The sequence below is a fragment of the Girardinichthys multiradiatus genome, chromosome 15 (assembly GCF_021462225.1).
Source record: "Girardinichthys multiradiatus isolate DD_20200921_A chromosome 15, DD_fGirMul_XY1, whole genome shotgun sequence".
Classification (NCBI taxonomy): domain Eukaryota; kingdom Metazoa; phylum Chordata; class Actinopteri; order Cyprinodontiformes; family Goodeidae; genus Girardinichthys; species Girardinichthys multiradiatus.
This window is the reverse complement of record NC_061808.1, coordinates 37379175-37404641: the sequence shown is the minus strand read 5'-3', so window position 1 is coordinate 37404641 and position 25467 is coordinate 37379175.

Here is a 25467-nt window from a genome sequence, read left to right as displayed (position 1 = left end):
ACCACCAACACCTATGTACTTACTGTAAGCCTGATGGCAAACTATAACAAACATCTTACTGCAGTCCGCGCAGATAAAGGTCTCTTCACCAAGTTCCATGTCAAGTTTCACTGCTTCATCATATACCCATTTCACTCAATATTGTAAAATCCATCTAGAACATATGCAATGTCTTCTTTTGAATATTTGATTGGTATTTTGTTTCTCCCAATTAAATTGAAATCACTATTCATTCCTATATGCTTACTGAGTAGTGAATCAAATAATTATTTCCCATATCGTACCTTTTGGAATACTTCAGTGGCATCAGAAAATCTTTTCATCTATGGTAATATACTCTGACATGCCTTTTTGTGAGCTCAAGAAAAATGTGCCTGCACAAGGAGATATGCAGAATCTATACAGAGCAGCCTGAACAGAGACAGAAGAGAGCATTAACCCCTGCACCACCATGTGGCTCTCTAATCAGTTCATTTAAAAGATACTGGATTTTAAAAAAACAGGAAATATAAAAGCCTCAATGTTTTTCAAGCTGGTAAGTTTTTTATGTAGAAGGTGCAGTCACTTTTCTCCTCCCTGAGGTCTGCCCTCCAGATGGGATGTCAGTCATTTGTCAGTCCATCCTTCAAATCTGATGAAGATATCAGTCAGATCCCCAGATGACACCAAGCTACAGAAACTCTCATATGACAGACAACTGCTTCTAACAAAATGGCTCTTCTGGTATCACATGAAGATGTTTTAATATCCTGGATTTCTGTAGTGTAAGTTAAATAGACTTAGTTTTGACTTCACTCCAATTTTTCCTTTCACAATAGAACTTTCATTCCATTTTCCTGGACTAAAAATAGGATCCAAATTTCAACCAGAGGACAAGCACGTAGTGAAAAACAAAGGATATGTTTATTACCCAAAGCTACACTACAGGCAGTGGAGATCAGAGCTTAACCAAAGGCAGACCAAGAGAATATGGTTATGCCGAAATAATCTTGAGATATGTGCATAAATTGAGGGAAGGCAAGGGGTATGGACAACAAGAAAAGTAATGACACATTAAGACCATACAGAGGATATAGACAAAAGCAATAAACGTATAAACAATATGAGGAATGGGAAGATGAATAAGTCTTCCACAACATGATAATGCCCATGTCATTCCAACATTTTTGCATCTTATTTTGCCTATAAAGCTCAGATTTTGCTATGGGCTTCCACTAGAAAATCTGGCAACCCTTCACTGAACCTGTTAGCACATAACAGCGGCCATCTCTAAAACCAAATGTATTTATTTCTTTAATTTTTGTAATGTGTGTGCAAGTCCATATCTATGTTTGTTAAATCAGCAGCATTGTGTGTTTTCCTCACCTTCTTTGACTGCAGGGTGTGACAAGCAGGTGTCTCTTCATAGCTGCAGATCTATCAGGCAAATCAGGAGGAGCATAAAGAGGAGTGGATTCCTTTAGGCAAAAACTGACTAGTTCTGTCTCTCACAGTGGTAATCAGGCTTTAACGTTTTGTATTGTGGTTTTTGCTGTCATGCTCCTTAGCTTATCTTTTTGTGTCATCATTTCAGGAAGAAAACCACTCTCCAGGTCTCAGTCCTGACTATAGGAATCACCATTAAACCTGCAGTCTGAGAATGAAGTTATCTGTTAGGAACAAATGGAACAATCTGATCTCTGATGTATGATGGAGCTAGATCATAGAAATTATATTCTGGATTTAACAGGGAGCCAATGAAAGGAAGCTAAAATAGAAGAAATATGATCTCTCTTTTTAATTTTCATCAGAACCGTTGCTGCAGCATTTTGGATCAGCTAAAGGCTTTAACTGCATTTTGTGGACATCCTGATAGTAAATAATTACAATAGTCCAGCCTTGAAGTAACAAATGCATGGATTAGTTTTTCAGCATCACTCCTGGACAGGATATATCTAATTTTGGCAATATTCTGGAGATGAAGGAAGTAAATCCTAGAAACTTGTTTAATATGGTTTTTAAATGACATGTCCTGATCAAAAATAAAACCAGTGGCTTTTACTTTATTACCAGAGGTCAATTTAATGCCGTCCACATTAACTGATTGACTAAGCAATTTATTTACAAAGATTCCAGTCCAAAGACGACAAATTCTGTCTTGTCTGAATTTAGAAGCTGAAAATTTAAAGTCATCCAAGTGTTTATGTCTTCAAGACCTACTGATAGTCTATTTAAGTGGTTGGGCTCATCAGGATTTATAGACAAATACAGCTGAGTATTATCAGCATAACAGTAAAAAAGTATCCCATGCTGCCTGATAGTTTAACATATTGGAAGAATATATATATACAGGGGTTGGACAATGAAACTGAAACACCTGGTTTTAGACCACAATAATTTATTAGTATGGTGTAGGGCCTCCTTTTGCGGCCAATAGAGCGTCAATTCATCTTCGGAATGACATATCCAAGTCCTGCACAGTGGTAAGAGGGATTTTAAGCCATTCTTCTTGCAGGATAGTGGCCAGGTCACCATGTGATACTGGTGGAGGAAAACGTTTCTTGACTTGCTCCTCCAAAACACCCCAAAGTGGCTCAATAATATTTAGGTCTGGTGACTGTGCAGGCCATGGGAGATGTTCAACTTCACTTTCATGTTCATCAAACCAATCTTTCACCAGTGTGTGTGTGTATTGGTGCAATGTCATCCTGATACACGGCATCACCTTCAGGATACAATGTTTGAACCATTGGATGCACGTGGTCCTCAAGAAAAGTTCGGTAGTCCTTGGCAGTGACGCGCCCATCTAGCACAAGTATTGGGCCAAGGGAATGCCATGATATGGCAGCCCAAACCATCACTGATCCACCCCTATGCTTCACTCTGGGCATGCAACAGTCTGGGTGGTACGCTTCTTTGGGGCTTCTCCACACCGTAATTCTCCCGGATGTGGGGAAATCAGTAAAGGTGGACTCATCAGAGAACAATACATGTTTCACATTGTCCACAGCCCAAGATTTGTGCTCCTTGCACCATTGAAACCGACGATTTGCATTGGCATGAGTGACCTAAGGTTTGGCTATAGCAGGCCGGCCATGTATTTTAACCCTGTGGAGCTCCCAACGGACAGTTTTGGTGGAAAGAGAGTTGAGGTGCACATTTAATTCTGCCGTGATTTGGGCATCCGTGGTTTTATGGTTTTTCGATACATTCCGGGTTAGCACCTGAACATCCCTTTCAGACAGCTTCCTCTTGCGTCCACAGTTAATCCTGTTGGATGTGGTTCGTGCTTCTTGGTGGTATGCTGACATTACCCTGGATACCTTGGCTCTTGATACATCACAAAGACTTGCTGTCTTGGTCACAGATGCGCCAGCAAGATGTGCACCAACAATTTGTCCTCTTTTGAACTCTGGTATGTCACCCATAATGTTGTGTGCATTTCAATATTTTGAGCAAAACTGTGCTCTTACCCTGCTAATTGAACCTTCACACTCTGCTCTTACTGGTGCAATGTGCAATCAATGAAGACTGGCTACCAGGCTGGTCCAATTTAGCCATGAAACCTCTCACACTAAAATGACAGGTGTTTCAGTTTCATTGTTCAACCCCTGTATATATATATATATATATATAATATGGTAAAGAGAAATGGCCATTTCTCTTTACCTGTGGTGCTCCACAATTAACCCTGTAAGCCGTTTGCTGTTCCCCTGATCCATACAGCATGTTCCAGCCTTTCTAAGAGAATATTGTGTTTGGACTGTATCTAATGCAGCACTGAGATCGGAACAGAACAAGTACAGACACAAGTCCATTAACTAAGGCCATAAGAATATAATTATTGACTTTCACCAGTGCTGTTTCCGTGTTATGATGAGCCTTGAAACCTGACTGAAACTCTTCCAACAGATCATTACTGTCTAAATGCTCACACACTCGATTAGCAACTATTTTTTCAAGAATTTTAGATAAAAACCAAAGAGTGGATATAGGTCTTTGAATTAGTAAATTATCTTGATCAAGCAAAGGTTTCTTAAGTAAAGGTTTAATTACAGCTACCTTAAAAGCCTGTGGTACATATCCATTTACTAAGGATAGATTAATCAAATCTAGAATAGGGCTGGTAATCAAAGGGAACATTTCCTTAAATATTTTGGTCGGGATTGGGTCTAAAATACAAGTTGAAGGTTTAGATGAAGCTAATATTTTTGAAACTCATGAAGCTCCACTGGATCAAAACAATCCAAACACAGATCAGACAAAACAACCGAAACACAGATCAGATTCTATGGTTACCTCCAATGGTGTCTCACTTACTGAAGATAAAGTAATCATGTTGCCAATGATTTTATTTTTAATAGAATCAATTTTACTTAAAAGGAGTTACATAAAGTCATTACTGCTGAGAGCTGAGAGTTATGACTCTTCACCACACAGTGAGGAACAGTGATGTTTTCTTTCAGGTGTGAAGAATTCAGTTAAATTAAACTCAATGGTTATTAAGAAATGGTAAGATAGGGTAGGGTTATGAGGAAATATTGTTATTTCTTTGCACTCTGCCATATGTCAGCACAAGGTCCAGAGAATGAAGACAAAAGTGGGTAGGTTTGCTAATGTTTGGAGCAAAGCCAATTGAGTCCAATATAGCATTAAAGGCTATATTTAGGCTATCATTTTCAGTGTCAACATGAATTTTAAAATCCCCCACTATAGTGACTCTTTCTGTTTTCAACACTAAATCTGATAAGAAGTCTGAGAACTGATCTAAAAATTGAGAATAAGGGTCCGGTGGACGGTACAAGACAAAAACAGAAGTGGTTTTAGTGCTTTGCAATTTGGATGAGGAAAACTAAGGATAAAATATTTAAAAGAGTTGTAGCTATTAATTGGTCTGGGACTAATCAATAAATCATACTGAAAGATGGTTGCTACTCTTCCTCCTCGCCCAGTATTTCAAGGTATGTGGAGATAAGTAGGAGTTGACTCATTTATAGTAACATAATCCTCTTGCTGCAGCCAGGTTTCAGTGAGACAAAATAAATCTCTGATTGTCACAAATAAAGTAATTAACTAACAAAGTCTTTGAAGAGAAAGATCCTGTGTTCAAAATGCCACATTTAATTGTTTAATTTTTCTTTTCTGTTCTTTTTATTTTTATGAGATTTTCCTGATTTCCTCCTTTTATATTATTTTTTAATCTATTTAATTTTGTCAGTGGGCAAGACACTGTCTTAATAGGGTAATGGGTGGGTTGCAGTACAGAAGGTGCAGATAGTAGAGTTAAACTTTGACCCTGCTTCCTGGTCTGAAACCTGGATTGTCAGAGATTTGAAAAACTAATACATTTGGCCAAATTCCTAGAAAGAAGAGGTGCACCATCCAAAGTGGGATGGATGCCATCTATCCGGATCAGACCAGATTTCCCCCAAAATATTTACCAGTTATCAAAGTAGCCCACATCGTTTTCAGGACACCACCTAGACAGCCAGCGGTTGAATGACAACATGCGGCTAAATATGTCGTCACTAGTCAGATAAGGGAGGGGACCAGAGGAAATTACAGAGTCCGACATTGTTTTGGATAACTCACACCCCGAAGCAACACTAACTTTGGTAACCTTTGATTGGTGTAACCAGGTTCGCAAGTGTGAATAACAATCTTACTGTATTTACGCTTATCCTTAGCCAGCAGTTTCAGGTAGGATTTGACTATGGTCGCTGGTGTCTGTAGAATGTCCGCAAAGCTCTTCACACTAGATTCAGTCATCCACCACAATGACAGAAGTGAGGATGTCATACACAGGCGTCACCAAGCCCTCTGACCACCATCAGTAGGCAAGGCGGGTGAAGTGTCTTGCCCAGGGACATAACGACTGACACCGGCAACCCACCGGTAACAAGACAAACACCTGCCACCAAGAAAAACCGTGTAAAACACAGAGGGTTTGAGTGCAGTAACAGAAAATATGTGTTTTAACATGTTTATGTGTTAGAAGAAGTCAGAAATGTCACAGTAAAGAGAATTCAGATCAATTTGAGAGAGCCTTCACACACCAAACAATTCCACTGAATGCAACAGTGAAAACAGGAAGTAATCAAATTAACATCTGCTTTAAACAAGGTCAAAAACCAAAGATTTATTTGGATTTTCAACACATTATACATTGGGTATTTTGATAACTCTTCATGTTTGCAATTTTTGTAATGCCACAAATTTGATCCATTTTACTGAATTAATAAGGCTCTTCTAATTGTTAGTTGTTCAATACGCAAACTAAGAAATCTAAACTCTTGTTTATTTTTCAGATAGAATGAAAAATGGAAAAAATGTATTTTAATGTCCCACATTTTTATGACAACCTTTTTCAATGAACATGACATTGTTCTTTTGGGATTCTATCTCTAACCCCAGTTAAGTATTGTTAAAAGTCTAAGTTTCATGTTTTTTTAATGCTTCTTTTGCAAATGCTTACTAACCCAAATAATCCAGCATGCTGTTCCCATGGTTCTTCTAATCACTGAATGGGTGGGTCATGCACCCTGCTGGTGCTAATCATAGCTCAGCACAAGCATAGGGGTCTGAGAGTTCTGCAGCACAGTATCTCATTATCAGAGATCTGCTGATTACTTTGCCAGAGTCCCACCCTGTACTGGCCTTTTTCTTCTCATTTGAATTCATTTCAATATGGCCTGATGACGATGAGGAAGGCAAATTGATAACTGAATAGCTTAGGACACATTTTAAGCTGTTCCTGCAAACTCTGACACCATTTTCTTGTTTGCTTTCATCTTATTTATTACCTGGTCTGTGTCACATGCAACCTCAACCATCTACTTGGGTTGTTTTCATCACCAATGTGCATTCATTTATTCCAGACTCTGCCTCAAATTATTACAAAAAAATTGTTCCCTTGTGGCACAGCTTTGCTTCCACCAAGTGAGAATTGATTACTGATCACAGCCAAGCTATTTTGCAGATCTAAGATTTTTTTGAGTCATTATGCCTGTTATCCAATGTTACTGTGTTTATATCAGCGGCAAAAAGGCAGGCAACATGGCACAGATGGTGCTTTATGCAGAGTGATTCCTCACCAATGTTTTGTGAATGCTTATTCAATGTTAAATGCATTAACTGTAGTGGGGGATAGATTGCTGAAGAAGTAGAGTTCCTGCAACATGTACTTTGAATATTATTCAGGGCTAAGCTAATGTGTAGCCAACAGTCACTCAGAACTGAAAACATATATTCTATCCAATGCCATTTGATAAGAAGCTACATGCACATATTTGGAAAATGAAACTGTAGCTCAAGCTGTGATTGGATTAGAGTTTTCTCTGCTATTGCAAAAGTGCCGAGGGATTTGAGCATTGTTCTTTGGCTGAGTAGGCAACAACATTTTGCTTCATTCTATCTGCCCATTGAGAGTACTCAAATTAGATTGTATTATAGCACATGATGCAAGAAGACACCAAGCCAGAGCTGTTTTCTCATATCTTTTTGTGTGATTTATAAGACCTGTCCAATGCTAGATGTAGTCGGAAAGCAAAGGCAAACGGGGTGTTTTCACATTGCACAAAGGGGGTTTTCACCTTTAAAAAAACATATTAGAATTAGTACTGTTTACATAAAATTATGTCAGGTATGGGGCTAAAAGAATGAGCTTTAACAATAAAACAGCAATACCTGGCATCTAAACTGAAATACAAATTAGTTTGTAAGATAACTTGGAGTTGCTGTGTTAGTGTCTGGATGTGACATTTTGTACTTTGTTTTTGGTTTTGTGTTTTGTTTACTTTTAGCTAGATGTTTCTTCCTTGTGTTTTGTATTCTTGTTATTTGTGGTTTTCTGACAGTTTTGGTTTTCTTCTGCCCCAGTGTGTTCTCTCTCTCCTAGTTCCCTTGGCGTTGCTTTCCTGTTCAATTTCTTAGAATGGTTTCATCATTAGTATTATTTATAGTTCTCTGGTTCCCTTGCGCTCTCTTATTTATTAGTTTCTTTTCTGTTACTCCTCTTGTCATTGGTTTTCCTCTTTTAGTTATTTATTACTCGGTTTTAGTTCCCTTTATTCTCCAGTTCCTCTCAGCCTTGTTCCTCTAGTTTATCTTTGCTCTCAAGTCCCTCCTTTATAGGTAAGTTTTAGTTATTGTTTACTTTTATTCTAGTCCTCGTTTCCTCTGCTTCATTCTCAGTTTGTTCTATCAGTATTGGTTTAGGTTTGTTTACTTTTGTAGTCAGGGTTTCCTTATGGTTTCTATTTTGCTAAGTTCTTAGGTTGTTGTGTTCCCTCCAGTTTCTCAGTTTCCTTCGGGTCATGTTCATTCTTTATTCTTATGCTTTAATTTATCTTGGTCTATAATTTCATGGTCTTGTCATTTAGTCCCTATCCTCATGGTTTAGTTTTATTAGGTTCACCTGTTCCTTCTGCCTCCCTGCGTCTTGTCACATCTGTTCCCTGTTCCTTTGATCACCTGCCCTTTGTATTCCCTTTGTATATTAGTTAGTCTGGTTTATGTGTTCTTTGCTGGTTCCTCATTCATACTCGCTACCCTCGTTCATGCCATGTTCCTGCAGTGTCTGTGTCGTAGGTTTTTGGATTCCGGCTCTGTGTTGTACCTGCAGTGATTTATTACGTTTTTGACTCTTCTAATAAAGTTGAGCATTTACTTAAGATGCTGCTTCCAAGCTCTGGTCTGCACTTTGGTCCACCCCAAAACCCCACCGTGACAGTTAGATGATAGAAAATAAGATTACAGGCAGCAAAACCTGTATTACTTGACCAAAGTAAAATTCTTCCAGTCACAGGATGTTTGGAAACATGAACAATGGTTTGCTGTTGAAATGTCTTTTTGACAGCAGTTCAAAGTAAAATATCTTGAACAGCTGCAGTGAAATGGGGTTTGCCCCTTTAAACATTTATTTTCTTTGGCACATTTAAAAGTTTCAGATCATTAAACAAATTTTCAGATCAAGATAAACTGATTAAATGCAAAATATTAATATTTTAAATGATGATTTCATTTATTAAACTGTTCATGAAAGAGCGACTGCTCTTACTGCTTAAGCTATTCAGAGGTGGACTTTCTGGTGTTCTGGAGAGCAGAATTTATGGTTCCATCGAGTACGGCAAATTGCCCAGGTCCTGAAGCATCAAAGCAGTCCCAGACAATCACACTACCAGCTATGGAGGACCGATCCTGACAAAATTAAAAATAAAAGCAGAAATATATATATTTTGCTTTTCCTTTTCCTTACACATGCGTTTTCATCAAAAAATGTATATATTTTGCTTTTCCTTTTCCTTACACATGCTTTGTTCTTTTTACATTTCCTCATCTCTCTTTTTCCTTTACCGTATGCATTTCTCCTTCATTATGCAAATGAGGAGGGCTGCCTTCTTCTCTCCAGCTCCTCTACTATTGGTCTATAAATAGGAAGGAGGAGGATCCATGTGCAGGCCGAGGGTGTGTCCCAATTCAGGGGCTGGATCCTTCCAAGTCCGTACTTACGTCACGGCGCAGAAAGTCTGTCAAATGCGGCCGAGAAATGTGTCCTTCTTTGCCTGATTTGTAGGATGAGTTGTGAGTATCCTTTGCGGTCCATCTTTTCCCATGATTCATCGGGGGTCGAAGCGGTTTGGTCAAACAGGGGCAGCCATGGCGGACCACAGTGGCAAAAGCTGTGAGTAAACTGTGAAAAATTACACTTTCTGTGACAAAAACAAACTTTTACAATGTTTTTAGGAATATAACTGTGTAGACATGAAAAATCAGCTTGATTTATCAAGACATCGCTTAATTTCAAACGTGCTCCGACGTATTCGGAGTTTTCCGCTCCCGCCGTAGTAACAACATGCTTGCCTCGCCAGCCTTACCGGCGGTGGGGCGAGCTAGCCCAGGAAATATCTGACCGGACTATCGGCACTGAGTACCTGTTGCCAGTCATCACAGTGAACATTAAACACAAGTGATTTACAACAGTTTATGTTAGTATTATTTTAATGTATTGTGTCATTTGCTCATGTAAGTCGATTTGACATTATAGGTGATATTAAAGTTAACCTGAATAAATGGACAGTTTTTAATGTAATCTAACTGTATCGCTGGAAAGTGTGATTGAGAATAAATAAGCTTTTAAATATTCATTTTTGATGAAGAAATGTGCTATATGTGTTTTTAAAAGTATATTTATAATTCTGCTAGCATTATAATTTGTGATTCCAGGTACAGCTGAAGAGAAATACACTTTCAAATGCAAGCAAATCTCAGTAAAGAAGTTAAAAGTTTGAAAGAGCTTGTTTTAGGCATTTGCATAGAAATATATGAATATGTTCTGCAAATTAAGACAAATGCAAAATTAAAAAGGGCTTTGTTTTTACACTGATATTAAGCAAGATGGGTTATTTTGTTGTTTAGGGACAAAGGAGCAGACGGGCCAGTTTATTAAGATCAGGGGTGAGAATGACCACCTTTTTACTGGAGCTAAAAACTCAGCCACCGTGGCTTGGAGGTACAATAACAACATTCTTTGCAGTCAGTTTTTGTCCAGTTTCAAAAACTCCTATCTTTCTAACTTTCATAAATATCCACCCAGTGATTAACATACTTCTTTTGGTTTTCCCTCTTTCCTTTTGCTTGTTTAGCACAGTTCTGGAGAAGATGGGCCAACAGGGGAAGATCAACCCCTTGCAGGCCCAAAAAAAAGTGGGACAATATGAAAAGGAAATATAAAGTATGTTCAAAAGTTCTCAGGTCACACACAAATAATTTTTTTTTTCTAAAAGTCTTATTGGTTTCTCTGTTTAGTCAACTCTTTTTTCTTCCTTCTAACTTTTAATAAAGGGAACACTCAAATAACACATCCTAGATCTGAAAGAAAGAAATATTCTCATTGAGTACTTTGTTCTGTACAAAGTTGAATGTGCTGACAACAAAATCCCACAAAAATCTTCAATGGAAATCAAATTTATTGACCAATGGAGGCCTGGATTTGGAGTCACAGACGATATTAAAGTGGAAAAACACACTACAGGCTGATCCAACTTTGATGTAATGTCCTTAAAACAAGTCAAAATGAAGCTCAGTATTGTGTGTGGCCTCCACGTGCCTGTATGACCTCCCTACAATGCCTGGGCATGCTCCTGATGAGACGGTGGATGGTCTCCTGAGGGATCTCCTCCCAGACCTGGACTAAAGTATCCGCCAACTCCTGGACAGTCTGTGGTGCAACGTGACGTTGGTGGATGGAACGAGACATGATGTCCCAGATGTGCTCAATCGGATTCAGGTCTGGGGAATAGGCGGGCCAGTCCATAGCTTTAATGTCTTCATCTTGCAGGAACTGCTGACACACTCCAGCCACATGAGATCTAGCATTGTCCTGCATTAGGAGGAACCCAGGGCCAACTGCACCAGCATATGGTCTCATAAGGGGTCTGAGGATCTCATCTCGGTACTTAATGGCAGTCAGGCCGTGCGGCCCTCCAAAGAAATTCCACCCCACACCATTACTGACCCACTGCCAAACTGGTCATGCTGAAGTATGTTGCAGGCAGCAAATCGCTCTCCACGGTGTCTCCAGACTCTGTCACGTCTGTCACATGTGTTCAGTGTGAACCTGCTTTCATCTGTGAAGAGCACAGGTCGCCAGTGGCGAATTTGCCAATACTGGTGTTCTCTGGCAAATGCCAAGTGTCCTGCACGATGTTGGGCTGTGAGCACAACCCCCATTTGTGGATGTCGGGCCCTCATACCATCCTCATGGAGTTGGTTTCTAACCGTTTGTGCAGACATATGCACATTTGTGGCCTGCTGGAGGTAATTTTGCAGGGCTCTGGCAGTGCTCCTCCTGTTCCTCCTTGCACAAAGGTGGAGGTAGCGGTCCTGCTGCTGGGTTGTTGCCCTCCTACGGCCTCCTCCATGTCTCCTGGTGTACTGTTACTTTTTCTTTCAGATTATTTAAATGTTGTCAGGCATTTTCTAATAAAATTTTGTAATCAGGCCTAGATGTCACTAGTGAATTTGAGTAAGAAAATTGTGGTTTATCACAGTTAATTCATGTATCTCATATATAAAGAGGTCAGATTTAGAGTAATTTCCCATAAGGCTAGGTTGTTTTGCATAGCCTTTTTCCTTAATAAAATAAATTGTGTGAGAACTGCATTTTTTATTTACTTAGGTTATCCTCAAAATTAAAATTTGTTTATTGACAAGAAAGCAAAAACCAAAGAAATCCTTAAAGGACCATATGGTCTTATGTCTGTTTTGAGGCATGAACAATTTGCTTCTAATGTGCTGTGACTGTACACAAGAACAATTTACAGAAATTAAGATGCTATTCTTTAAGTAGATGAATTGAAGAACTTTCTTTTTTGCAAAGTAAGCACTTTACTTTCTGTCGCTGAATGTTGGAACCAATGTGAGTGAAGGAAACTCCAAGGGGGCAACACAAAGATTCCCTCACAGATGTAGAAACACAACAGCATGTGGAATCGCAACAGGGGCCGCTTACATGATCATACTTGTCACTCATACTTGTTGCAGCTGTGTTCCAAAATATGTCATGTTGCGAAGGGAAGATGTCTTGGATGCCTTACACTAATGTGACATGTGATCGTTATTTAGTTGCAGAGGTGTGACTGAAAACAGTTGGTTCCCGTGGTCAACATGGCAAAAAAGGCGATGTAAATTCCCAAGCTACTCAAAGCTAGCCAAAATGTTTTAGTTTGAGTAGGCCCAATGCTACAACATACTTGCGAATCTCACAAGATTCCATAATTGTGTTTTACCCTGCCTCTAAGTAAATGAGACATTTGGTTGTATTTTTAAGTTAAAAGTGGTCACAACAAACACCAAAGATTTTCGCAAAGCCAGGATTAATTTCTAGTTTGATAATATTTTTTAGTAAACAGTGTTGGTTGCATATGTTTTGAGATGGGCAAAGTAAAATATAAAAACAAATTCAAATGGGTATGCTGCTAACAGGAATATATTGGAGAAAAAGTCTACAAAAGCTGTAGAAAGAGTAAAAGCTCTTGAAAATCAAATAATTGTGAGGAATGTACAGCTGGACACAAGGCTGTGTCTTCTATGTTGCCTGAACATGGGCAAACAAGACTTTACAAAGACTTTATATTTGGAATGTCTTGGTCTGATCCCCCATTATTAATGTTGGCTAGATAGAAATATTTGGCATTATCTACACTGTTTGTTATCTAATGTGTCTGCCGTGGAGTGTGGGTGACTCTGATTTGAGTTGCACTGAGGTTGCTAAAATAAAGGACATAGACTTGTACCCTAAACACTTAAGACGTATCTTGGACTCCTGGTCTGAGACTCAAGTCTTAGTAACAGTTTTTATCTCATGTAATGAAGAGTGATAGAAACCGGTATGTAAACTACAGACTGGAGCTGCTGTCCATGTTTTATTGTGACAGGATGAGCTTGATATTACCCAGTGAGATGTGTGCATTATGGGATGTTAAGGGTTCATAACAATCTGTTCATGTTAGCTTTAGCTCCACATTAATGACAACATCAATGTCTCTAGACCTGAATGCTATATTAAAGGACTTCAGAAGAACACTCATTCAATTATTAACTAAACTGTGTGTCGTTCATTGTTATTTATACCTTACATTTGAAAATCTTTACTATTTAGAATTTAAAGAGTTTTAAATGTAAATTTAGAAATGTTTCTTTCAATATAAAAAAAACTTGGGAGTGGGAGAAGAAAGCCCATGTTTAGTGCAATATGATGGCGTGGACAATATGAAAACGGGGATAAACAGCCGTTTACTTACTTACAAAAACAAAAAAACAATTTGTTTGATTCATTTGGAAATTCAACTTTAACAGCTTTTAATTTCTATGTAATATTTTCTTGATGCATACATTCCAACATATATTTCTAACTGGGTAAATATTACACTTGAAACATTTTCAAAATCCTATTGCTGAATTAAATGTTAAGAGATTAAGACAGAATTGTTTATGTAATGTATAGATTCAAAGATCATTATTAAATGTTCATGTGGTAATTTATGCCTAAGGACAAAGAGTACATGTGTGGAATCCTTACCTACAGCAATGCAGGGCTAGAGTTGACCTAGATATCATGGATTTGATGAAAACATATTTCAGCCATTTAAGACTTAACTTGAGACAAAAGACTTCAGAATTGACTTGACTTCAGAATTGCCCCACAAAGATGTAGACTTGGGGAAAAAATGTCTTATGAACGTATCTGCTCCCAGAACACTGGATAAATTCTTTATTGATTAATAATAGGCTCAGATTTTTGCCCAGCACATTTATGGATCTCATACAGTAGAGCATATCAATAAAAACTTCAAATACTTAAATTGGTATTTGAGACGCAACAAAAGTGATTGGAGCTTGATCTCTTTTATAAAGGGCCATGGTAAAAAGGGTGTGTGTTTAAACATGTAAAAAAAAACTGAAAAAGGCACACCCCCAAAATCCCATGCAAAAGACATAAGACCTTAGAAGAACAGGGTAAGATGATGATTTTAATATGAACATAAATGGCAGTATTATTAAATCCAGCACACACGCTGCACAGCATTCTAGCCTTTTTTATCCTGTCCCATAAATTAAAACGAGGTTCCACATTTTATCTGGTTTAAAGCTGCACAATAGACACCGATTGGCATTCATTTCATATCCTTACAGGGTCTCTTATTAGTATCTGTAGTTATTTTTAATGTCTGCCACATGAAAGTGGAAGTTAACTTGTCACTGTCTTCACTGCCTTTAGCTCTACCCAACCAAAAGCTCAGAGAAACTGCATATTTCTTAGACCAGGTGCGTTTCTATATCATAGCAACAACCATGAGTAGAAGAAAATTACACAAAAATGACAACTATAAAATTAAGCATACAATAGTACAGGGGTGCCCAACTTCAGTCCTCTAGAGCTATTATCCTGCAACTTTTAGATGTATCCCCTCTCCAACGCACCTGAATCAATTGGCTGAATTCCCTCATCAGCATGTTATTCAGGTCTCAGGGGCCCGGTAACAAGCCATTCATTTGAGTCAGATGTGTTGTAGAAGGGATATATCTACAGGTCCTTCTCAAAATATTAGCATATTGTGATAAAGTTCATTATTTTCCATAATGTCATGAAGAAAATTTAACATTCATATATTTTAGATTCATTGCACACTAACTGAAATATTTCAGGTCTTTTATTGTCTTAATACGGATGATTTTGGCATACAGCTCATGAAAACCCAAAATTCCTATCTCACAAAATTAGCATATTTCATCCGACCAATAAAAGAAAAGTGTTTTTAATACAAAAAACGTCAACCTTCAAATAATCATGTACAGTTATGCACTCAATACTTGGTCGGGAATCCTTTTGCAGAAATGACTGCTTCAATGCGGCGTGGCATGGAGGCAATCAGCCTGTGGCACTGCTGAGGTCTTATGGAGGCCCAGGATGCTTCGATAGCAGCCTTTAGCTCATCCAGAGTGTTGGGTCTTGAGTCTCTCAACGTTCTCTTCACAATATCCCACAGATTATCTATGGGGTTCAGGTCAGGAGAGTTTGGCAGGCCAATTGAGCACAGTGATACCATGGTCAGTAAACCATTCACCAGTGGTTTTGGCACTGTGAGCAGGTGCCAGGTCGTGCTGAAAAATGAAATCTTCATCTCCATAAAGCTTTTCAGCAGATGGAAGCATGAAGTGCTCCAAAATCTCCTGATAGCTAGCTGCATTGACCCTGCCCTTGATAAAACACAGTGGACCAACACCAGCAGCTGACACGGCACCCCAGACCATCACTGACTGTGGGCACTTGACACTGGACTTCTGGCATTTTGGCATTTCCTTCTCCCCAGTCTTCCTCCAGACTCTGGCACATTGATTTCTGAATGACATGCAGAATTTGCTTTCATCCGAAAAAAGTACTTTGGACCACTGAGCGACAGTCCACTGCTGCTTCTCTGTAGCCCAGGTCAGGCAATTCTGCCGCTGTTTCTGGTTCAAAAGTGGCTTGACCTGGGGAATGCGGCACCTGTAGCCCATTTCCTGCACACGCCTGTGCACAGGGGCTCTGGATGTTTCTACTCCAGACTCAGTCCACTGCTTCCGCAGGTCCCCCAAGGTCTGGAATCGGCCCTTCTCCACAATTTTCCTCAGGGTCCCTCTTCTCGTTGTGCAGCGTTTTCTGCCAAACTTTTTTCCTTCCCCACAGACTTCCCACTGAGGTTCCTTGATATAGCACTCTGGGAACAGCCTATTCATTCAGAAATTTCTTTCTCGTGTCTTAACCCACTTGCTTGAGGGTGTCATAGTGGCCTTCTGGACAGCAATCAGGTCGGCAGTATTCTACCCATGATTGGGGTTTTGAGTGATGAACCAGGCTGGGAGTTTTAAAGGCCCTCAGGCATCTTTTGCAGGTGTTTAGAGTTAACTCGTTGATTCAGACTGATTAGGTTCATAGCTCGTTTTAGAGACCCTTTTAATGAGTATGCTAATTTTGTGAAGAGGAATTTTGGGTTTTCATGAGCTGTATGCCAAAATCATCCGTATTAAGACAATAAATGACCCTGAAATATTTCAGTTAGTGTGCAATGAATCTAAAATATATGAATGTTAGATTTTCATTATGACATTATGGAAAATAATGAACTTTATCACAATATGCTAATATTTTGAGAAGGACCTGTAAGCTCCAAGATTGTAGCTCTTAAGGACTGGACCTAGGCTCTCCTGCACAGTAAGTTAAGATACAACTTTTACACCAGAAAAGCTACTAATAAAAAGCAAGGTAAGATAAAATTAGTTTGGCGTGTTGTGAGAAATATTGTTGCTAGTTTGCAGACATTACGGCTGTGGGCAGCAGCATCGACAATAGATGCGGAGAACATGGTCCACTTGGCCTCTATGTTTCCAACATCCCCTGGAATCTGGTCAAAGCTTTCCCAGAGATGGGAGTTGAATACATCCTTGGCCGAGGGCTCAGCCAGACATTCCCAGCAGACCCTTACTATGTGTTTGGGCCTGCCAAGTCTGTTCAGCTTTCTCCCTTCCAGCGGATACAACTCACCACAGGTGGTGATCAGTGGACAGCTCAGCTACTCTCTTTACCCGAGTGTCCAAAACATGCGGCCGAAGGTCTGACGACATGACAACATCGACCTCCTGCCTAGGGTGTCCTGGTGCCAAGTGTACTGATGGACACCCTTATTCAGATCGGGGAGGCAATTCCTCCCAATTGCGCCTCTCCAGGTGTCACTGTCATTTCCCACATGGGCGTTGAAGTCCCCCAGCAGAATAATGGAGATCCCGGGAGGTGGTGGGCCCACTGGGGGATTGCCTTGCGTGTCTCGTTCAAGCTTGGGCCGGCCAGGTCCCGCAAGGAGCAACCCAGCCACCAGGCGCTCTTCGACGAGCCCCGACCCCAGGCCTGGTTCCAGGGTGGGACCCCCGGCTCTGCCATATACCCACAATATCTGAGGTCCTCATGGTCCTCATGAAGGCGTCTTGAACCACTCTTTGTCTGACCCATCGCCTAGAGCCTGTTTGCCATGGGAGACCCTACCAGGGGCATTTAAGCCCCAGACAACACAGCCTCTAGGATCATTTGAGCACTCAAACCCCTCCACCACGTTAAGGTGGCGGTTGAAGGAGGGGACATTTCACAACAAAACAACTTAACCTTTGAGACACAGAACCTCTGACCTTCCCGATTCCCGACATACTTTTAATACTTACATATAACAGTTTGAACAGTAGAATGTTGCAGCTTCATGCATCTGGAAATTGTACTCGAGGATGTGACAGACATGCAGAGATAAGCAATTTTCCTGATATTTTCCTTGTTTTATATTTCCATGATCTCAGACAAGGATGCAGTGTTTTGAGGTGTTGCCAGAAAATATGAGGTGTATGCCATCAATTAACTTAAAGCTGAAATAATGTTTTTTTACATCAGTCAGTCATTTTCTACCGCTTATTCCATATTGGGTCACGGGGAAGCTGGTGCCTATCTCCAGCAGTCTATGGGCGAGAGGCGGGGTACACCCTGGACAGGTCGCCAATCCATTGCAGGGCAACACACATACAACCATTGCACACACTCATTCATACACCTAAGGGCAATTTAGAGTGACCAGTTAACCTAACTGGCATGTCTTTGGACAGTGGGAGGAAGCCGGAGTACCCGGTGAGAACCCACGCATGCACAAGGAGAACATGCAAACTCCATGCAGAAAGACCCCTGGATGGGAATTGAACCCAGGACCTTCTTGCTGCAAGGCAACAGTGCTACCAACTGCGCCACTGTGCAGCCCCACTGTGTTTTTTTACATATTTGTTAAAATTGTCACTATGTCCTAACAGTATATTATGAGACAGACAATCTGTGAAAAAATCAAGCTCCTCTTGCTCCTCCCAGTGGTTCTACTGCCGTTGCAGAAATACACCACTCCTGGTCAGAAATAACCCATCACAGCCAGGAGGAATGTCTTAGCACTGTCAGTCACGTTCGCATGTAAACTGCTCATGACCCCATCGCCTCACAGTGTGTACCGTCGTTCAAGATTGCTGGTGTGCTGCGGCTGTGCTAATGGCTAATAATTTGAGGACGATGTCCATCAATGGCCCTGCTAACCAGCCTGTGCTTTCACAGCAGTCTTCGCTGTGAGGGAGGGGTTGTGGAGGGAGAGCTGTAACACAGCAGAGAGCAAGAGACATGTAAAATGTGCTTGTTCAAACTTTAGGCTAAGTCCACAGTTTTCTCCGAACTTTGTACTGCAGCTTTAAATGTAAATTAACCATCAGAAGCTTACAAAGTTATGACACCATCTAGGCTTTCCTAAATGCTTTAAAGACATGGTTTTATTTTATATAAAACTTCTGTCTTTGAAAAAAGTAAAAGAAAGAACAAGTTCGGTATTTCTCTCTCTCATTTTTGGCATATCAGAAAGAATGAATTTTCATAATCCTAAAAAACAAAAAAAATTTCTAGTTTAAAGTTGGAGTGAGAAAAAATATATATTTTTATTAACTTCTTGTTTCAACTGTAAAAAACTTCAAAGTAGACAAAAGGTATGAGGCAATAAACCATGGAAAACGTTCAAAGAATTTTATTGTGGAAGTGACTGTCAGTGAAGCTTAGGAGTTGCAAGGTTAAGAGGAAACTGGAGTATGTTATTTGTTTTATAAGAGAAGTAGATTAGAAGACATGACTAACTTCCCAAGAGAACAGATTTGTTTGGTTTATTTGATGATTTATAGTGAATTAACCTCAAGATGATGTGCTCTGCGAGTCAAGGAAGGCAAGGAAGTACTGTATTTCTGGTAATGCAGATAACATGGCCATTGTCCAGCTTGTATGTAATGGCAAGCAAAGCATGTTTATTAAAGACAAGTGAAGGATTCTTCAGGAGAGGTAAGTACATGACGGAAGGAACAAGAGGCCAGGAGGATGAGGAACTACTCAACAGGAACTTAAAAGCAAATCCAGGGAGGTTTCTGGAAGACAAGAATAAATTCTAAAACACCTGGGCTACAAGATAGGCTACAGCCTAATTTTCTCAAATCAAGGTTGACAACCTGGCAAGAAGAGTAGCTCACTCTTTTCCTCTTTTACCCAGCAGATTTTTGGAGCTGCAGATGAGGATCATTAGCAGAAGCAACACGAGCAGAAGTATGTGAAAGAACAGAATAGCAGACAAGCTAAAAGACAAAACCAAAATCCACACACCCTGGGGTCATGATGAATACTGACCAAACTCCACATCATCTTATACAACTAATATTTTTTTAGATTTTCTTTATTGGTTTAGAATGCTGGAGGACACACTAACCATTTTGCGCTCTCCGTTTTCTTTAGACACTTGGCCCACTGCTTCCGTGTTTGCATGTCTCTTTCCTATCCTCTCAACCCCCAGCCAGTCGATTCAGATGGCTGCCTATCCTGAGCTTGGTTGTGCTGGAGTTTTTTTTTTTTTTTCCTCTTGCAATTGCCACCCTGTGCTTGTTTATGATCAAAGTGAAGATTAGAATCAATCCATGAGCTTCTTTAAACACTTTTAAGCAATGTAAAATTTCCTTATTTTAAATTTATTCTAATTTAATTTGGTTAAATTGTTAAGCTCTAACTGGATTTGACTCTATAAAAAACTTCATGTTGGATTTTATCTGAATTTGACCTATAACCTGTCCCTAGATTCGTTTTGTTTTAGGTTACAGCTTTATAAAAATCTACAGTGAAGAATGTATCAGACACTGAGTTATCCTTGAGAAAATTACAATTGAGATTTTTCTGTTTACAATGTAGGCTAGCAGATGTCCTCCAGTAGTGCTGACGTCACACCTATTTCAGAGCGCTTTGGCCATGTCAGACCTCCACTAATCTGTCTGCTCAATTAGTTCACACCATCCCTCTCTTTGATGGCTGGGGCTCTGCCAAGACTAATTAGCCAAGCTTCATTTTTTGAGGCTTATGTCAAGGAGCTTGTCATTTTTTCACTCTTTGCTCAGGGGGGAAATATCTTCATACTTTTACGGAGGCAACTGCAGCTATTACCAGACTAATATGAAGATGAAAGGCTAAGAACAAGCCACTGAAAAGATTTCTTTAAGGTGCCCTAGAATTCTCTTAGTGCTGCAGTTGCTGGCATGTAAGGTATTTTAGCCATTCTTATTTATATTGAGTCCGTTCAGTCAGTAAGGGTTAATCAGTCTGGACTGGATATATGCATTGTATATATATATATATATATATATATATATATATATATATATGAATGACCTAGTATATATTAGCTGATGGCAATACAAATAGAACTGGAAAACATCAGAAAATAAAACAACCTGGAGATATGATAATGAGCAGAGGATTAGAAACCTTGGCATTATACAAGATAAGATGATCAGCATATATCCCTTTTATTTATGCATTTTTTTCTACCAATTATTTTTCGTCCACAAACTTTCCAATTATTTGCTTGTATATAGCAATCTAAACTGCAAGCTTCTTTGGCTAAAACCTGTTTTGGCTCACCTTTCTTGTGGAGAATATCAAGGACTATCTTCCCATAAATCTGCTGGCCCACATTTCTGTACCAAACATCTTTTTTGGGATTTTCTTAAAAAAAAAGATATTTAAAAATTTAAACAAACTTTACGTATTAATCTGAACAGAAATAAATGTTTGAAAGATATTTCTCTGTGTGATGACTCTATGCAATAATGGCTTCACGTTGTAAATTAATTACTGAAAAATGTAAACTTCTCAATGATACCCTTATCTGTCATATAACAAGTCGCTAATGATGTTATTATGGGTATCGTACCAATTGTTGTGATACACGCATATAAAAGCAATATGTAACATTTTCAAATTACAAATTTAAAGCAAATAAAACACATTTCTGTTTCAGAACATTTTAGTATTCCTTTCCACCCTTGATGGTAAGTGATTTTGTAATGTATTGCTGAGAGAGCACAGCGTGTTTCAAGGTTGTGCTGAAAATGTCCCACCAGAGTTTAAGCTCAGGCTGGGAGAGTGATATTGATTTGACTTGGAAGAGGAATACAGAGGTGGCAGGCTGTGAACAGAGAGCAAACAGCAGTGTGGATGTACTCAGCTGGTGATGTACCCAAACAGGAAGCTGAGTGATTGATCAACATTCCAGCATAGGAACCTAAAAGTGTGCTGAGGTACTCTAAATTAAGTTGAACTTAAAGTTATTTTTTACATTAGGTCACAGCTACAGGCGTCTTTGCTAAAAACCTTTTTTCTTTTTATGTTGACTATGATTGTTACATTTTTTTTTTTTTTTTTTTTTAGTCAATGTTTCCTAGTTCCAGGAACTTGACAGTAATTTCCCCAACAGACTCATCAAAACCATGCAGTCATTATCAAATGTACTGTTGAATCATCAAACTGCAGAAGTTGTTTCATATGGCTTCAACATGACATTGGCATCTCACACATGAAGTAAATATTATTCCTAACTTTTTTTGTGCCAGGAAGAATCACATAACTTAGCAATAAACAGCCATGTATTATGTTTGCTACTCACATACACATGACCCATTTAAACATTCCTATCAAGTAAATGTTATTCTCCTTTGAATGTTTGCCAACAATCTTCTGACACACAAAATAATATTAGACACAATCACAGCAAGGGTTAAAATGGCCAGACTTTTAAAAACACTTTGCAGTCAATCTAAGAAGCAGCATGTTAGACTTGTTTAGATTAAATGTGTTTAGAGTGAGAAAAACTTGTCCCACTCCACTCTTCTTATTAAAATCATGTATTCCATAGCTTATGCTATTACCTACGGAAGACACAGCTTAGCTCAAATTATTTTCCTTTATGTTCTCCACAGCCTTCTGCACTCATTTCAGTAGAGATTTGCACTGCAGGAAACTTGTCAGGAACCAGGGTAGTTTCCTGGGGTATTTTTTTCTCCATCCCTGAATTTCCACTACCAGGGCCAGGGAGGAACCAGGGCCAAATATGACAAAAGCAGGTACAACGCTACAGCAAAAACTGTGCTGCTAGGGAGGCAGGACTTTTTCAATCAACCCTGAACTAAAGGAGGACATTCATAATGGGAAGACATTCCCAGCATCTCTCATTTTACCCAGCATCTCTCAATTTTCTGCTAACTTTAAAATCTGTCTGGAATTCTATATTTGTATTTGCAAACACAACATTTACAACCCTTTCTGAAGACAACAGTGTTTGACAGAGTTCACATTCGAATACACTTAATACAGGTCCTTCTCAAAAAATTTGCATATTGTAATAAAGTTAATTATTTTCCATAATGTCATGATGAAAATTTAACATTCATATATTTTAGATTCATTGCACACTAACTGAAATATTTCAGGTCTTTTACTGTCTTAATACGGATGATTTTGGCATACAGCTCATGAAAACCCAAAATTCCTATCTCACAAAATTAGCATATCATTAAAAGGGTCTCTAAATGAGCTATGAACCTAATCATCTGAATCAACGAGTTAACTCTAAACACCTGCAAAAGATTCCTGAGGCCTTTAAAACTCCCAGCCTGGTTCATCACTCAAAACCCCAATCATGGGTAAGACTGCCGACCTGACTGCTGTCCAGTAGGCCACTATTGACACCCTCAAGCAAGAGGGTAAGACACAGAAAGAAATTTCTGAACGAATAGGCTGTTCCCAGAGTGCTGTATCAAGGCACCTCAGTGGGAAGTCTGTGGGAAGGAAAAAGTGTGGCAGAAAACGTTGCACAACGAGAAGAGGTGACCGGACCCTGAGGAAGATTGTGGAGAAGGGCCGATTCCAGACCTTGGGGGACCTGCGGAAGCAGTGGACTGAGTCTGGAGTAGAAACATCCAGAGCCACCGTGCACAGGAGTGTGCAGGAAATGGGCTACAGGTGCCGCATTCCCCAGACCTGGGCTATAGAGAAGCAGCACTGGACTGTTGCTCAGTGGTCCAAAGTACTTTTTTCGGATGAAAGGAAATTCTGCATGTCATTCGGAAATCAAGGTGCCAGAGTCTGGAGGAAGACTGGGGAGAAGGAAATGCCAAAATGCCAGAAGTCCAGTGTCAAGTACCCACAGTCAGTGATGGTCTGGGGTGCCGTGTCAGCTGCTGGTGTTGGTCCACTGTGTTTTATCAAGGGCAGGGTCATGCAGCTAGCTATCAGGGATTTTGGAGCACTTCATGCTTCCATCTGCTGAAAAGCTTTATGGAGATGAAGATTTCATTTTTCAGCATGACCCGGCACCTGCTCACAGTGCCAAAACCACTGGTAAATGGTTTACTGACCATGGTATCACTGTGCTCAATTGGCCTGCCAACTCTCCTGACCTGAACCCCATAGAGAATCTGTGGGATATTGTGAAGAGAACGTTGAGAGACTCAAGACCCAACACTCTGGATGAGCTAAAGGCCGCTATCGAAGCATCCTGGGCCTCCATAAGACCTCAGCAGTGCCACAGGCTGATTGCCTCCATGCCACGCCACGCCACATTGAAGCAGTCATTTCTGCAAAAGGATTCCCGACCAAGTATTGAGTGCATAACTGTACATGATTATTTGAAGGTTGACGTTTTTTGTATTAAAAACACTTTTCTTTTATTGGTCGGATGAAATATGCTAATTTTGTGAGATAGGAATTTTGGGTTTTCATGAGCTGTATGCCAAAATCATCCGTATTAAGACAATAAAAGACCTGAAATATTTCAGTTAGTGTGCAACGAATCTAAAATATATGAATATAAAATTTTCATCATTACATTATAGAAAATAATGAACTTTATCACAATATGCTAATTTTTTGAGAAGGACCTGTGTTTGCCAACTTTAGAGGAAATATTTAATCAAAGTTAACATCCTAGAAAGCAAAAGTGCAGACTTTTAGCATCCTCTTGGAGTGGAGAGAGATAGTAGTGCTCTCATCAAAGCCTTTTTAGGACAATTTCCACTGTAAGTTAACACATTTCTCTGCATTTATGTTCTGAGATACAGATTAAATCAATCACAACTGTCCAGAATTGTTTTGAACCGTTTTTCAGTTTACATGGACGAGAAGCAATGTGGCAACTCTACCGAGTCCTGTCTGGCAGAGTAGCACTCAGAATTGTGTGAGTGCCAAGAAAAATCTCAACAGATTTACTTTCACAAGTGGAGCATTACAGCTAACGCTTTAAAGCTCTGCTTGATATTTATTAAAGAAACTTTATTAGAAACTGCTTTTGGATTATTTCAATTGTTATGGACAGAAATGAAAAGGAAAAAAATAAGAAACATGAAAGAGAGAGAGGTGGGGCAAAAAGGAAAATGGGAGAGAAGGAGAAAGGAATGGATGAATGTAAGAAGGATGAAGAGAATACAAGATAACACCCTGCTTGCTTCTACACCTGCAGAAACGTTCATATTAACAGCTTTTTTACCAAAAGGTGCACGGTACTTATAAATGCAAGAATGCATCTTGCATTCATGGGGCTCAACATATAACATTTATGTAACTGTTAACACCTGAATCTAAACACCTATGGGTCTGAGTGTGAGCGCGCATGTGTATACAAGGTATTCCATAAAAATATGCAATAGCGAGTGTGAGGAGCCACAGACCTGCCCCCCTGGACCTGGGACAGATACAGAGGAGATCCGAGCCACAAACATCCAAAGGCCCCCCAGAGCACAGGAACCCCAGGAGAATACCGCCGGGACTACCGCAACCCACCCCCAGAGAAGAGCAGGGGAGAGTCCCATGGGAACCACCCAGCAGCCACAGTGCAGAAGCCCCAGGGAGCTGCAGTGATGAGCACACAGGCCTCGCCAGCTGCTGCTGGCTCCTCATCCAGAGAGGGGGCCATGTACAAATGAAGGGGCTACATGGTCCAAACCAGCCCGCCAACCAGAGCTGCCACAGAATGAAATAGTCCGAACCCCCATGAATTCTGATACTAACCCCATGAGCCCCCCACCCCC